At 41.6% G+C, this 14,763-nt stretch overlaps 1 protein-coding gene across 6 annotated transcripts in view; it reads right to left on the reverse strand.

Moving 5' to 3' along the window:
• Nucleotides 1–14,763, reverse strand: part of slc4a10 (solute carrier family 4, sodium bicarbonate transporter, member 10) — a 113,003-nt gene that overhangs the window by 57,136 nt on the left and 41,104 nt on the right. The gene's annotated exons all lie outside the window — the stretch shown is intronic.

A 14,763-nucleotide genomic window follows, 5' to 3' on the forward strand; every position in this document is an offset into this window, starting at 1 on the left:
AAAATCAGTGCAGTCTGACTTACAGCCCTTCAGTTGTACTATAGCCAACAGGGTTAATGGGTCATAATAGGAGGCCCCATCCTACTTTATATAAATAATTGGGCCCCGCAATGTCTGCTTTGTCCAACCATTGGTTCCAGTATTTCTATATAGATGTTATCATGATACACAACAGACAATGAAAGATGCAAACAAAGATAAATATAAAGTTCCTCCAACCCAGATCCCATGTTTTATCAAATGCAGTTGAGCTATTATACCGATAATTTGAGTTAAATATTTGGTACAAGCAGGTTACTTTCCAAAGTCTCTTGCTTTTTTACAGTGGCTAGTACCGAATATAGTGGCAGCTGCCAGCTATTAAAGACTGCACAGAGCTCTGGAGTCGGAGTTTGTACACAATGTTCCTATTCTGGTGCCACCTGACATATAATTGGCTGTTCAGGCAGAAAGAGACACCGCGAGCAGCAGAATAAGATGAAGCCGCGGCAGGGCACAGAGTATTGATGGGCAGGAGGTGGGGATGGGAGAGGGAAAGGAATTAGATTTTCTAAATCTTCCAGACAGAATGAGGATATTTCAAGATGAGGGCTAAAAATAGCACAGCACTAGAAATGGGGAAAGAGCACAAAGGAGGGATCACTGCAGAATAGGAAATTAATAAAGAAAAGCAAACGTGACACTCCTTAAATGGAATATATTTTCATTTTAGAATTCTTTGGGTTAAGTGTTCTTTTTATTCCATTGTAGGATTGTTCTCTACATTTCTATGTTTTACACCTCACTATTGTCTCTGTCCTTCTTATGCTCTTTTATTTTCTACTCCCTTTGTTTTCCTATCCTTTATTTTGTGCTATCACTTTATGTTTTGTATTCAATTAAACATTTCCCTCTTTTCATTCTCTTTTACCTTCACATTCTTCCTCCCTCCGCCTCTACTGCTTGTCCATTTTCCATCCTAATGTTGCATTCTGTTACCCATCATTATGTTCTGCCCGCTACCTCTTCTCTTTTGTACTCCCTGCCCTTTCTTTTCAACTTTTCATTACGTCTTCTATTTTCTGTTTGGTCTTCTCCCCCTCTCTCTTGTAGCCTAGTATCTGGCTACTTTCTCATTTTCTGTTGCCTTTTTTTCTGCCTCTTTTGAGATCACCTTCAGCCCTGACTTTATCTTCTGCTTTTAGTGCAGAGAGGGACGTACTCTGCCATGTAAACCACATAACCATGTAAATCTGGTAGATGAACGCGTCTGCGTCCCAAGTAGAATCCTCAGGTTTAGTAGCTTGTTTTTGTAACTAGATATCAAGAGAGATGTACCATGCTTCTCAACCATAGGGTAAACAGTAAGTACATGCCTTCTTGGGGCCCACTTGTAAGGAGTAGAATAGTTATTTTATTGAAAGGCTGCTATTTCTAGTTCTGTTTAACAGAAACTATATAAGGAGAAAGTAGGACACCACTTCCTCTTTGGCTGCCAGGGTCAGACTGGGGGGTCCAGGGCCCACCAGGGCTGCCGCCCCAGAGGCCCTGCAGGTGCCCCCACTGGCAGCATTTCCCGTAACCATTACCCACCTGAGCATGCATAAGTTTAATGCTGCTCTGGCAAGGGTCGGGTTTGGGCAAAGTCCAACCCTGTATAATGCTAGGAAGCCACCTCAGAGAGGTATCCTGTAGGATTAGTTAGGTTAGGTATTTGTTATGGTAGATTTGTGGAGCTCATTGCAGGTGGTCAGTGGTAGGTTAGGTGGACGAGCAGTTGAGGCTCCATGAGGAGAGAGAGAGAGGGACGTGTCCCGGTGGTACCTTGTTCAGTTAGGGACCCAATGAGAGGAACTAGGTGAGATAGAGCCTAATGTACCTGGAATGCAAGGCTGATCCCTCTGCTGAAAGTCTGTAAGAAGGAACAACGTCCCTGATGAGAAAAAGGAGCAGGGAAGTAAATATCAGGCTGGGGCCCAGTGGCCTAGGGAACCTTAACTTCCAGGTGTGTGGAAAAGGTTTATATGGAATTGTGCTCGTGATTGTTAATAAACTGTTCCTGAGTGATGAGTGTAAATGGCAGAGTTTTAGGAAAGGACACCAAGACTTTGTTTGGGGCAACTGACATCTATATAACACAAAAGGAATATCCTACTTGCTAATCTGGTCTTAATATTCCATGTCTTTATCCCGTTCAATGGTAATTTCAAGATGAACTTTGCCTTTAGTCCCAGCATAAATGAGTTTCCTTCTCACAGACTTACAGCAAGTTTCCAACTGGGTCTTGGCATGCTACAAATGAATTGAATTTAGAAATTATGTTTCGACCTAATTTTGAATACTTGGGTGTCCTGATGAGGGAATAATGCTAATCTCTTTAAGACCTGTAAGTACTAAATGCAATACAGTAAATATTTGTCTGTGTAAATGAGCAAGATTAGAATGCAGTTATGCACGGTGGGGCAGAACTAGTTTCACTTAACCCGCGAGGTCACATTCAACGGCCGCTACAAATTAACTTCCATTATTCAAGCAAAGCCGTTTTAATCAAGTCGCACATTTCTGGGACAGCTCAAACAGAGGTATATTGTTCCATTTCCACCCAGGAATCATAATCAGCTTTGCCCACTACTCCCAGTTTCACAGTTTTTCAAAACAAAAACTGTAATTTTGAAGGGATAGAAAGGAGAGGTAAAAACCAATTCCCTCTTTTAATATTGAAGGGATTAGGCTGTATGCAACGGGTCCAAAGGAATCCACTGACAGTTCCGCAGGATTGAACATATAGCAATGTAATTACATTGTGTTCCTAATAACAGTAATCAGAGAGCAAGGAACCATAGAGCAGACCACTTCTACCCCATAAAACAGTGCAAATAGATAGATAGATAGATAGATAGATAGATAGATAGATAGATAGATAGATAGATAGATAGATAGATAGATAGATAGATAGATAGAGATGATGATAGATAGATAGACAGATAGATAGATAGATAGATAGATAGATAGATAGATATAGATGATAGATGATAGATACCTGTAGATAGATAGATAGATAGATGGATAGATAGATAGATAGATAGATAGATAGATAGATAGATAGATAGAGAGACAGAGAGATAGATAGACACACACAGACAGACAGATAGATGATAGATAGATAGAGAGATCGATAGATAGATGATAGATAGATAGATGGATAGAGATGATGATAGATAGATAGATAGATAGATAGATAGATAGATAGATAGATATAGATGATAGATACCTGTAGATAGATAGATAGATAGATAGATAGATAGATAGATATAGATGATAGATAGATAGATAGATGATAGATAGATAGATAGATAGATAGATAGATATATGATTAGAATGGAGGATGGATGTATAAGCCATCTGTGATTTTCTGTATTGCTGTATAAGACCCATTCTCACTCTCGCTGTCCAAATACATTTATATATATTAATATTAATTCACTCCCTCACATTCTCTGCTTTTGTCCCTTACTATAACCCTGTCCCTCTTGTCTGTTTCTTTCTCTGTGCCTCTGGTTTGCCCTCCATTTGACATCTTCCTCTTTTATCCCCCTATATCTCCATATGCATCATTCCTCACACAGGCAGCATAGGGCAAGAGAGTATGGCACACAGGCAGCAAAAGGGAGGAAGTGTATGGCGCACAGGCAGCAAAGGGGAGGCAGAGTATGGCACACACAGGCAGCAAAGGGGAGGCAGAGTATGGCACACACAGGTAGCATAGGGCAGGCAGAGTATGGCACACACAAGCAGCATAGGGCAGGCAGAGTATGGCACACACAGGCAGCATAGGGCAGGCAGAGTATGGTACACACAGGCAGAGTATGGCGCACACAGGCAGCATAGGGCAGGCAGAGTATGGCACACACAGGCAGAGTATGGCGCACACAGGCAGAGTATGGCCCACACACAGGCAGCAAAGGGCAAGCAGAGTATGGCACACACAGAGCATGGCAGGCAGAGTGAGGAAAGAGACAGGGAAACCTATCTTGTCTATATAAATAACTAATCATGACCATTCCAAGATGAACAGTTTGTACTATACTACATATAGTGACACAAATCTGGCACTGCTCCTACAGTCTGTATGTAGTTTGAACAGGTGAAGAAAGTGGGTCTGAGTCTGAACAGGTGTTCACGCCCTACAGGTATGAACAATACAGGCATTTAAAGTCTGAATCTGAGGTGTGAACAATGCAGGGGGGGCAGTTAATCTCAGTACTGATACCATTTAAAGCTTACACAAAAGGTAAGCAGTCACAGCAGCCAGACAGGTAGGGGACATGGGCCACTAGTTGCACAGCACTGATCAAGCTGATAGATATCTGGCTGAAAATTAAGCATTTCATCAGGAGGCCTCCATTCACAGGCTAATAAGCTGCTCACTTGGTCTGGAGGGGCCAGTTGAGCAGCTTATATTGGCCCAAGTATGGCCACATAAATTAAACAAATTGATTAAGGTGTGCTACACAATGGACAAACCAGCTAATTGTAGCCCCAGGTGCAAGCTGAACCCTCAGCCAGGGTAAAACAATATCCAGGATAAAATGAAAAAACAGCAGCACTCCGGAAATGTTGTAGAAAAAAGTGACTTTACTCAAGTGCACACAGCAACGTTTCGGGCTTAAACCAGCCCTTTATCAAGCCACATAATATGGCCACATAAATTCATGATTACGCAACAGGGTTTAAATGATTAATCCCTAAACTAATGCTGGCAGTTAGTTGCTTGTTTTCATATGAAAAATTCCCATCTCAAACCTCTGTACGATGCATTGCATTGCACTAATTGTAGATACTCCTATCAATAAAGCTGGAATATTACAGTATGTCGGTGCGTGTCTCCAACAATGAATCATCAGATTGTACGACATTATTAATATGCAAAGACTGGAGCGCAAAGTGCCCGGAAGGAGAAATGTCATTAAAACACGTGAAAAATGCAAATCATAATGTAACAAATTCCCATTAAAAATAACTGCAAAGCTGTTGGCTCTGGAGCTAAACATAGTGCCACTCTGAGCAGGATGTCACTTTAATGAGTGTGTGTTTAACCCATGAACTGCTAGAAGGGTTCAATGCCTTTCTCACTGCAATAATGGAGGTTTAAAGGGAAAGTCAAACGCTGCTCGACTACACATACCAGCACATGGCAACTTATTATATAGGGATGAACCAAATCCACAAATCTCAGCATTTTCTGCAGGATCTGGACAACTCCATTATACTTAGTCAAACTGAGAGATGCCCGCCATGCAGTTCAGCACTCACCCCTTCTGTGTTTTTCTCCATCTTGACAATGACATACTGCTTGAATGAGGCCAAGCGCCTTTACGGAGAGCAACTGTGCCCATGTCAAAACGTTTTACTGAGCCTACTTGAAGATACTTTCGTTTTTTCTTGGAATCAATTTCAATTACCTGCTCTTACAGGCTGTTCACCTTATTTGCCAAGGATATTTGTGTTTAATGCACAACCTCTTTACTCCTCTAATGGCAGAAACATTTCATGCACCCAGCATTCATCTTCATACATGGAAATCCATCATAAATGATTAGTTACGGCTGACAACGGCACGACTTGGTTGAATGTTGACAAGGTCAACTGAACCTTGTTTCTCTTAATGTAAGACTTGCCTTGGCCTACACCAAAGATTACAGTGTTGGTGTATATTTGAAGTGTGGCAAGTTAATTAAAAAAAATATTGTACTGGGCAGAGTTTACCCAAGTTTGCTGACAGATGTTAGCTTTCATAACTGCAACAGACCAGTTAGATTATGAGTAGACAGAGGTTCTACAGAGCCTTTGAGTGTTCAGTTATATGTGTTGGCTAATATAGGTTTAATGCACAGAATCAGGGGCTGGCACATACATGGAAGTGGCTTTAATGTAGAATTCATAAAGGAGGAAGCATGCGCGTATAAAAATCACTTAGGATGGTGACTCCAATGTGGGAATTTTTTTATTCTAAGGGTTGTGGTGGTATATAGTGTTTTGAGCAGCTGCAGTACCAGGCCAAGCTGACTGGGCACCCTAGGCAACCTGGCAGGGATCCTCTCCCAGCCCACCCCCGCAATCATGACAGAATGGGGGATGAGATGGGCCAACTTGAGGAGTGGCCTGTGGGGTAGTGAAGTGAGGAGCAGCTGGTAAGGGACAAGGGACCACCAGGGGTACAGATAAGGTATGTACCTAGTGCCCCCCACTGCTGTGCCCTAAGCATGTGCCTCTTCTGCCTACCCCTAGTTCTGGCACTAAGCAGCTGATCAGACGGGGTCGGTAGGACACCAGGAAAAAACTTGATGCCACAAATAAGCATGCATGGTGTGGGGATGGCCCAAGTAAAAGAAACAATGCAGTGTTTGTGGCTGGGTTGCAGCTGGTGTGGGCACTTGGAGTAGATCGTGATTTGGGTGGAAGGTGCTGTGGTGGTAGCCCCGTAGACCTAAGTCTAACACTAATAGCAATTCAGTTGGGAACAAACCACTAAGGCAGTGGTCACAAACTGTGGGTTTAGAACAGGGTCAGGGGGATTAGCCTAGGGGCCAATTATGTTAAGATTTAGGAAGAACGCTTATTTGCTCTGTAATATACATGTGAAAGTCCAACTTGAAGGCCAAGCTGGGTGGGGTTCTTGAATCTATGGCTGAAGGCCAATTCACAAATATGTTTCGATGTCTATAACCTTGTTATAAGCTATCTGAAGCCTGGCCAAAAGGCTAGACTTTTAAAGTGGGGCTTAAAATGAAAACGTCCAAGGGAACCTCGGAATACGTTCCTGTTCCAGGTTGCCAATAATTCCATGGCTGACTTGCATCCGTCTGCACAACTGCACACAATTCATCAGAAATGGCTGATGGGTGCTAGATGCAAGTTGTACAGAAACATGCATTGGGTGCCTCTGCGAATACACACAATGCATTTTAGCACTTTACACTTGTTCTTGCATTTGTAAATAAGCCCTCGGGTCTCCTAAACACCCATAGACTAAAAGGATGCTAAGGCCATTAACAAGACATCAATGTATAAGACATTTAGGGCAAATTTTTGGAGACTTTACCGCTGTCTGGCAATCAACAGCAGCCACTAAATTATCTGCATTAATTAGTCTCACTGCGCTAGACCAGTATCACCACTATAATTAGAACATTTGCTCATACCATTACAAGCAACGCTGTATGAAAAAAAAATGAAATGGCTAACAATAATTCCATGCTGCTAAGAGAACATTATGCCTGCAAGGTAATTATCATTGCTAAAACCGACCGGCTTAGACACAAGCTAAGTCTGCACCCTTCATTTCCTATATTCCTCAGCCAAGAACTTGGAACACTCTCCAACTAGATGATCAAATTAACAGAGACACAAACTGGTAAACAAGCTTGTCCATTCCTCTATTGTTCAGCATTTATTCACTCTCCTGCGAATGTGCTTGTCTGATAATGAAAACGGCATGTAGGGTGAATTTTATTCTTTGCTGCACAGGTTATTACTGCATTGCTTTCCTCCTATGCGCACAGTTTTATCTGCCAGTAAGAATAATGATTTCACCAATGCGTCTTTTATAAGCACATTAAACTGACCTTGCCTGAATGGCACACTAGTGTGCCTCTGGGTTTAGTTTTGGCAAATACATATCTTATTGGACCCTATCATTGGGACAGGGAGCAAATGGGAATTGTGCTTTATCTGAAGCCTCATTTGCTACATGACTGCTTTGTGATGCCTCTTGCTAACTGAACAAGGAGAATGTAAAAGATAAGAAAGCTATAAGTGGCCATACATTTGGCAACATTGCCAAACAAGCGGATCTTTCCCGACATGCTCATCTCAGGGTGGATGATAACAGAATAATTTAACTGTTTGGCCCTAGGGCCAAGGGAACCCCCTAAGGTCAAATGATTGATTAAATCGACGGAGATAGGAGCAGTTGGAGCCAATGCGACCCCTGATCCGACTAAGAAAATTAAACCTGCCCAATCGACACCTGGCCAATATTTACCCAGATATTAGTGGGGTAGGGCCATTGGGGGTCACCATACATGGGCAGATAAGCCGCCATATTGGTCTAAAGGACTCAAATCGGCAGCTTAAATCAGTCTGTATAAAGCCACCTTTTAGCTGAGGTGCAGCCAGCACAATCCTTGGCCCTTATAACTACAGTACAGGTATCGGACCCCTTATCCGGAAACCCATTATCCAGAAAGCTCCGAATTACGGAATGCCCGTCTCCCATAGACTCCATTTTAATCAAATAATTCAGAATTTTAAAACTGATTTCCTTTTTCTTTGTAGAAATAAAACAGTACATTGTAATTGATCCCAACTAAGATATCATTAATCCTTATTGGATGCAAAACAATCCTATTGGGTTTAATTAATGTTTTATTGATTTTTTAGTAGACTTAAGGTATTGAGATCCAAATTACGGAAAGACCCCTTATCCGGAATACCCTTGGTCCCGAGCATTCTGGATAATGGGTCCTATACCTGTATATAAATACATTAACTCTGTAATGGAACAAAATACTGTATATAGCAACACTATTAAAGCTAGTGTCTAATGTTCTTCTGTTTAGGAAAGACATGTGACTGTGATATCAGACCAACCCTGAACAGCAGGTGGCGCTGTTGTAACAAAATGTATTCATATTTAGAGCACATATATCCCATAATATATTGGTTTTACAAAAAATTATAAATGTAAATTGCAAAAGTGCTTAGAATGGCTCATCAATTTTACATTCATTTATTTTAAAGGTTTACTTGTCCTTCAATATCTTGACATCTTAAAAAAAAATGATTAGTGTAAATTGAAAAAAATGCTTAGATTTACACTTTCACATTCACTTATTTTAAAGGTTTACTTATCCTTTAGATATAAACAGACCCATTAATTTATTATTTTTATAATGCCTATATTATTATTCATCGCCAGAAAGAGTCAACATGAAAATGTTCCTAAGCAGGGCATTACGATGATGAAGTAGACAGGTGGCGTGCGTTAATTGCTCTCGTCAGGGCTCATTACCTATTTTGCACATCCAGAATAATGTTTTGTTCAGATAATTATGATGTGCGTGAAGTGGTGCTAGAGCCGTACTCTGTGCTGTGTGGGAGTTTCAACAACGATAAAGTTCTAACTCAAGTGCCATCTATGTCTCTGTTCCAACTGTCGTTTCCATGCGTTACCTTTAGATATGCTCGTTGCAGGTACTTCTGATCCTTTAAACCTGGATTTCTGTTCTACACTGTAATAGGTTAATAGGTCCTTTTATTCCTGTTAATCCGGAGAGATCCAACCTTTTCTTGTAATAGTTTAATTCCCCTGTCAATAGAAGTAGTCAATAGCCTAACTTTGCTTTTATTAAAGGGAAATCTGTTTTTCTTTGGATCAACGGGAATGTCCATACAAGGTTGCCAGGGGATTTTTGTTTTTTAAAAAAGCCTCTTGTATGTCATTATAGTAGACCATAAAACCCTCCCATTTGTCCCTCCCAGCTCTCCATTGTGGGCATATAAACCCTAATTACAGATGCAAATCTTCATTAAGAACCATGCTAGGTCAGTTATTTCGCTAATGTTAATGGGAAAACTAAACCCACTTTGGGGGGCCCTTCCTGAAATGCCACAACCTTGCTTCCCAATATGGTCCTGCTCCACTGTACTTCCCAAGGCAGAGTTGTTGAAGATGGGTTGTAGTTAGGGTTGCCACCTGGTCAGTATTTCACCAACCTAGCCAGTAAAATACAAGCAAAGACTGGAGTCAGCAAATTTACTGGCAACGTCTGTTCCGGGAAATTTGTAATCACCTGTTATTCCACTCTGGCCACCCCCAATTCCTGTATGAAGGTCGGCCCTATACTCTGATTCTGCTTTCCCCCGCCCAGCTAAAAAAATATTCTTAACCATCAGCAAGATCCCTTCCACCTTGCCCCTTATGTCATCACCCCACCCCCTCTTGAGTCACCCCCATTTTTACATCATAACCCCACACCTACCTGGCCCACCCCCTCTCTATTCCCTGAAAGGTGGCATCCCTAATTGGATGCCATCATATTCAACCATTACACACTACTCTCATGCACCCCAGCAATCTGATTGGAAGGACACACTAGAATCCAGAACCAGATAAGCATCTAGTGCACTTGCTCCTTTTCAGTGATCAGCACCAGGAAGCCAGAGTGGCACATTCGGGGCCCACTGGGGACAACTTCAATGGCCCTCATTGCAAACTCAGGGATAGTCTACCTGATGTCCGCCCTCCCCCATGTGCTTCCCACTTACCACGTACCTTTTACCTTGATCCTCCTTAACTTTGAGTCTGTGATTGGGGGAGAGGGGATAGTTCAGATGGAGGAAAAGGGTCCATGATGGCCAGATCCCACTAGGTTTTTTCCTGGTGTGCTGCCGGCCCAGTTTAACCCTGATTAGGATGACTGGTACAGGGAACCAGGGCTGTTCTGGGGAGTAAACTTGTTCAAGTTGCCTAATTGGGTTTAGTTCTCCTTTTTCTCATAGGGAGATTACTGGATTACTGTGCCATCATGGTATGCCAAATTATTGTAATCAAAAGCCAAAAGAGAGCTGTTAAAGGTGTTTGAAGTCAGACTGAATGAACAAGGAAGCAAAATACAATTTGGGTCTCTTACCAAGGACAGCAGGACAGTATTGCTTACAGACTCCACCCTTGATGTTGCTCAGGACTACAGATCCCAGAATGCTCCCTAAGTTCCAGTGGCACCTGATAACCGCTAATATGCAGGTTTTTATTCTAAAGCTGTGCATTTGATAACAAAACAGCCAGCTCATAGAGAATTTAATTGTGTCTTTTTACCGCTTCGCATTAAAATCCTGAGCGTAAACATTAGATTATAGGGACCGCCAGAGCGGAAAAAAGACAGGGAAAATCTCAGCAACAGAGAAGCTACTACTGATTTGATTATTGATTATATTGATTTGTTCCTTCTTCCCCTTTATTCATGCATAACGGTGAAATGTATATAGTATTTTGGGCATAACTGTCCCGACAGCTAAGTGTCTTATTAGGTAAGGCAGGGCAAACAGAGGAAACTGATTAAAGAGAAGCTAACATCACAGCTTTACCCCTTTTCTTTATATATTTCTGTTTATTGATTTGTTATACATCTCAGTTGGCTTTATTTCAGTTGGCCCTAGTACCTTACTGGTTCTAACCCACCTTGGGCTCAGCCAGTTGCAACTCCTAGTAGTGCACGTGTTACATGGGCCTCCCCTCGTTGTAGGATGGAGGAAGGGCTGCTGCCAGGAAAATGGAAACATCTCCCCCTCTAAGCTCTGAAACATGCCCAGCCCTTGGCTGGATTAACCCTTCTGTTTACTGCTTAAAGAACAAATGTCTTAATAACTTGGGCACCAGTGGTTCTTGCAACAAATTGTTAACTCTTTATTAGCTGGATCACGTGCAGTCTCTTTGGTGATACTTCAGATAGTTACTTCTCTGGATGGAATGGGACACAGGCAGAGTATTAGTTACACTTATATTCACTAGTCTCCAGCACTAGAAGGATGCCTTTCCACAGAAATCTCCATATCCCGGAGCCTAACTACCTTAGTCCCTATGTTGGTGGGTGAAACCTTCTGGTCTCCTTGTTGGAGTCTGAGACTGCTCTACTAACTGCCCTAAGCCTAATTCTCACTCCCAAAGTGAGCTATTAAAGATCTTTATTTACACTAACATCTCCTACTGCAGCCTACCTCAAGCTCTGCAGCACCAACCAGCCACTTCAGCATGTGGGGTTCAAAAAGACAGAACTACATACTGTAGCTGATTCAGTTTTAAAGACTAAGGACACATGACAGCAGTGACCAATTACCTAATTACAGTACTGCCAGGAAACAATTTAACCTGAAAATGGAAACATTTTCCCCTCTAAGTTCTGAAACATGCCCAGCCCTTGGCTGGATTAACCCTTCTGTTTGCTGCTTAAAGGAATACACCACCCCAATACAATGTAATTAAATTATATTGCAAAAAAAAAGCTCATATGTAAAGACCTGCTTAATCTAAATAAAACATTTTCATAAAAATGCACTTTTGCAGTAGTATGTGCCATTGGGTAATACTAAATAGAAATTGTCATTTTAAGTACTAAGCACCGCCCCTGGGATTATAGGATTCACAGTGCACAGAAACAAACCAAGGGCACACATACATGCTAGGCCCCATCAGCCAATGAATGGGCTGAGTTCTGCCTTTTAAGGTGGCCATTCACGTTAAGATCTGTTTGCTTGGCGAGGTCGCCAAGCAAGCGGATCTTCTCCTGATATCACCACCTACGGGTGAATTTAGGCTAATTCAGTCGTTTGGCCCCAGAATTAGAACAACGGTAATAGGAACAATCGGTTTGGGGACTACATCAACGAGCCGATGTGGTCCCCGATCTGACTACATTTTTTAACCTGCCCTATCGATATCTGGGTGTCGGGCAGGCCCTGGGCTTATAAGCTGCCGAATTGGTTTAAGGGACCGATATCGGCAGCTACAATAGGCCCGTGTATGGCCACCTTTACTCCTACGCTACTTCCTGTTACAGTTAGAACTGCATTATTTCCTGTCAGCTGATCTCTGAGGGAGCATACAGCCCATCACTAAATGGCGACTCAAGGGAAGATGTAAGAGAACAATATTTATTGCTGTAAATTTTCCAGTTTGGTAAGGTTCTTGGCCACTAAATATGATAGAAACTATCTGTTGGTTTATGTAAGCATTCACTCTGAGGGTATAGTTTTCCTTTGAAGTAATGTGAGAAAAACCTTTACCCGCCTACAGATTCACAATTAATAAAAAAAAAACGAATTACTTTATGGAAAAGGGTAATAAAACATAATTTGCCAAGTTTCTGAATATAATATACCGGTAAATATACTTTTATGGCAAAAGGGAGTGAAAAGGCTGATTTGACACTGGGAAACCTCCCTTCCCCCATCCAGCCAGGGAAGGCTTACTGTTGGGAATGCGCTGCATTATTCCTTTATTGATTGGAAGTCGGCTGAAGGCATCAGACACAGAGCAGATATCAGTCGCTCCCAGTCCTGCTGCCGCTGCGGGCGTATCTGAAAAGGCCACTGTAATACCAAGATTAGCCGTTGTGCTATTAAATAATCTCCGCTGCTCCAAACAGAGCCCTATTCATCAGCCACTGGGTCACAGATCATACTGCAGACTGGCTAATGGTTTCACTCTGAGCTTCTCTCATCTACTGTACCTTTATTTTGTTAAGGACCTTACTGCATCCCTTTCTGTCTGTTATAGGCCATATAAGGGTTAGGCTTAATCTCTTATATAGGTAAAACTATGTGGCCAAATCACAGGGGTCACCAACCCAGTTTTATTTTGGCATAATGAAAGAAATTGTTATTCTAAGCAACTTCCCAATAGACTCTTATTAAAACATTTCCAATTATTTGTAAATGTAGTTACTAATGATTTCAGTATCCGTCTGTTCCCATCGCTGTTTGCCTGACTACAGAAACAATGGTGCAGAAATCATCTCCAGCCAAGGCCTTGATTTCCCTTGCTTTTGTTATTCACCTTCTGCCCAGGGTTTTAATGACCGAACATGCAAGGCATTGTGGGAACTGGAGCCCTAGCTGGGGGAAGGCTAGCTATACAATGCTTAATTGGTGTGTGTATTCAGAACACATTCTGCTTTCAAATGCTATTACATTTACAAATAACTTTAAGGTCGCTGAAAAATTCTATTTAGTGTGTTTATGAACAGTTTTTAGATTCATGTTTTCGATCACTATGAAGAAATGGGGTCGACATTAAAAGACTTAAATGCATAACAATACGAAATGTGTATAATGGTGGAGCTGCAGTGGAGCACTGATTGATCGGTATGTATAAAAGAAACAACTCCCATTGCAAACAGTGAAATGGATCCCGTCTATAAATATTGCCTACATCAAGAAGGCACTGCACTTTAATACACCTTGCCCATTACGGCCTTTGCTATTTTATTGAACGTATTAACTGCTTTATTATTATTATTATTATTATTATGAATATTTATTTATAAAGCGCCAACATATCCCGCAGCGCTGTACAATAAGTGGGTTTCATACATTGACATACAGAGTAACATATAAAGCAATCAATAACCAATACAAGAGGTGAAGAGAGTCCTGCCCAAAAGAGCTTACAATCTACAAGGAGAATGCTTTACATTTGGTATGCCATTTGGCAGTAAGCACCAAGCTTATCTATAGTCACGCACCTTCCCTGTATTAATTCCTGGTTGGTGTTTCCCAATATCTATTTTCTATTAATAGATATTTGTGTGTTTAAGTGACCCAAAATCCCATTACAGATAGGCAATATTATTGACCTTTGCTTTCAGTTTACTTAGCCCCATTCCCATGCCCCTGAGTGTTTTTGTTGTAAAATTGTTTCCAGATTTTTGCTATGGTCGTGCCTGACCTTCAGTCCCATTAACTATTGCTTCGGCTCATGATTATTAATGGAATCTACCCTCCTCGACCTCATACCATTCACTGTTGACTTTGCTCATTTGACCTTGGAAACAGCTTCAATATTAAAGCCTCCTCCTGGTCTGCTGTACACTGCAGCCTGGTAATGTACGATGAACACATATGGACAAGTACCATAGGGCTCAAACCACAGAGAAGGACGTCCGTTATTGGTGGAAGTGGAGGTTGCTGAATTTCCTTACATATAGTATCTGCCATGTAGGTTCC

Source organism: Xenopus tropicalis, chromosome 9 (genome assembly GCF_000004195.4).
Source record: "Xenopus tropicalis strain Nigerian chromosome 9, UCB_Xtro_10.0, whole genome shotgun sequence".
Lineage (NCBI taxonomy): Eukaryota > Metazoa > Chordata > Amphibia > Anura > Pipidae > Xenopus > Xenopus tropicalis.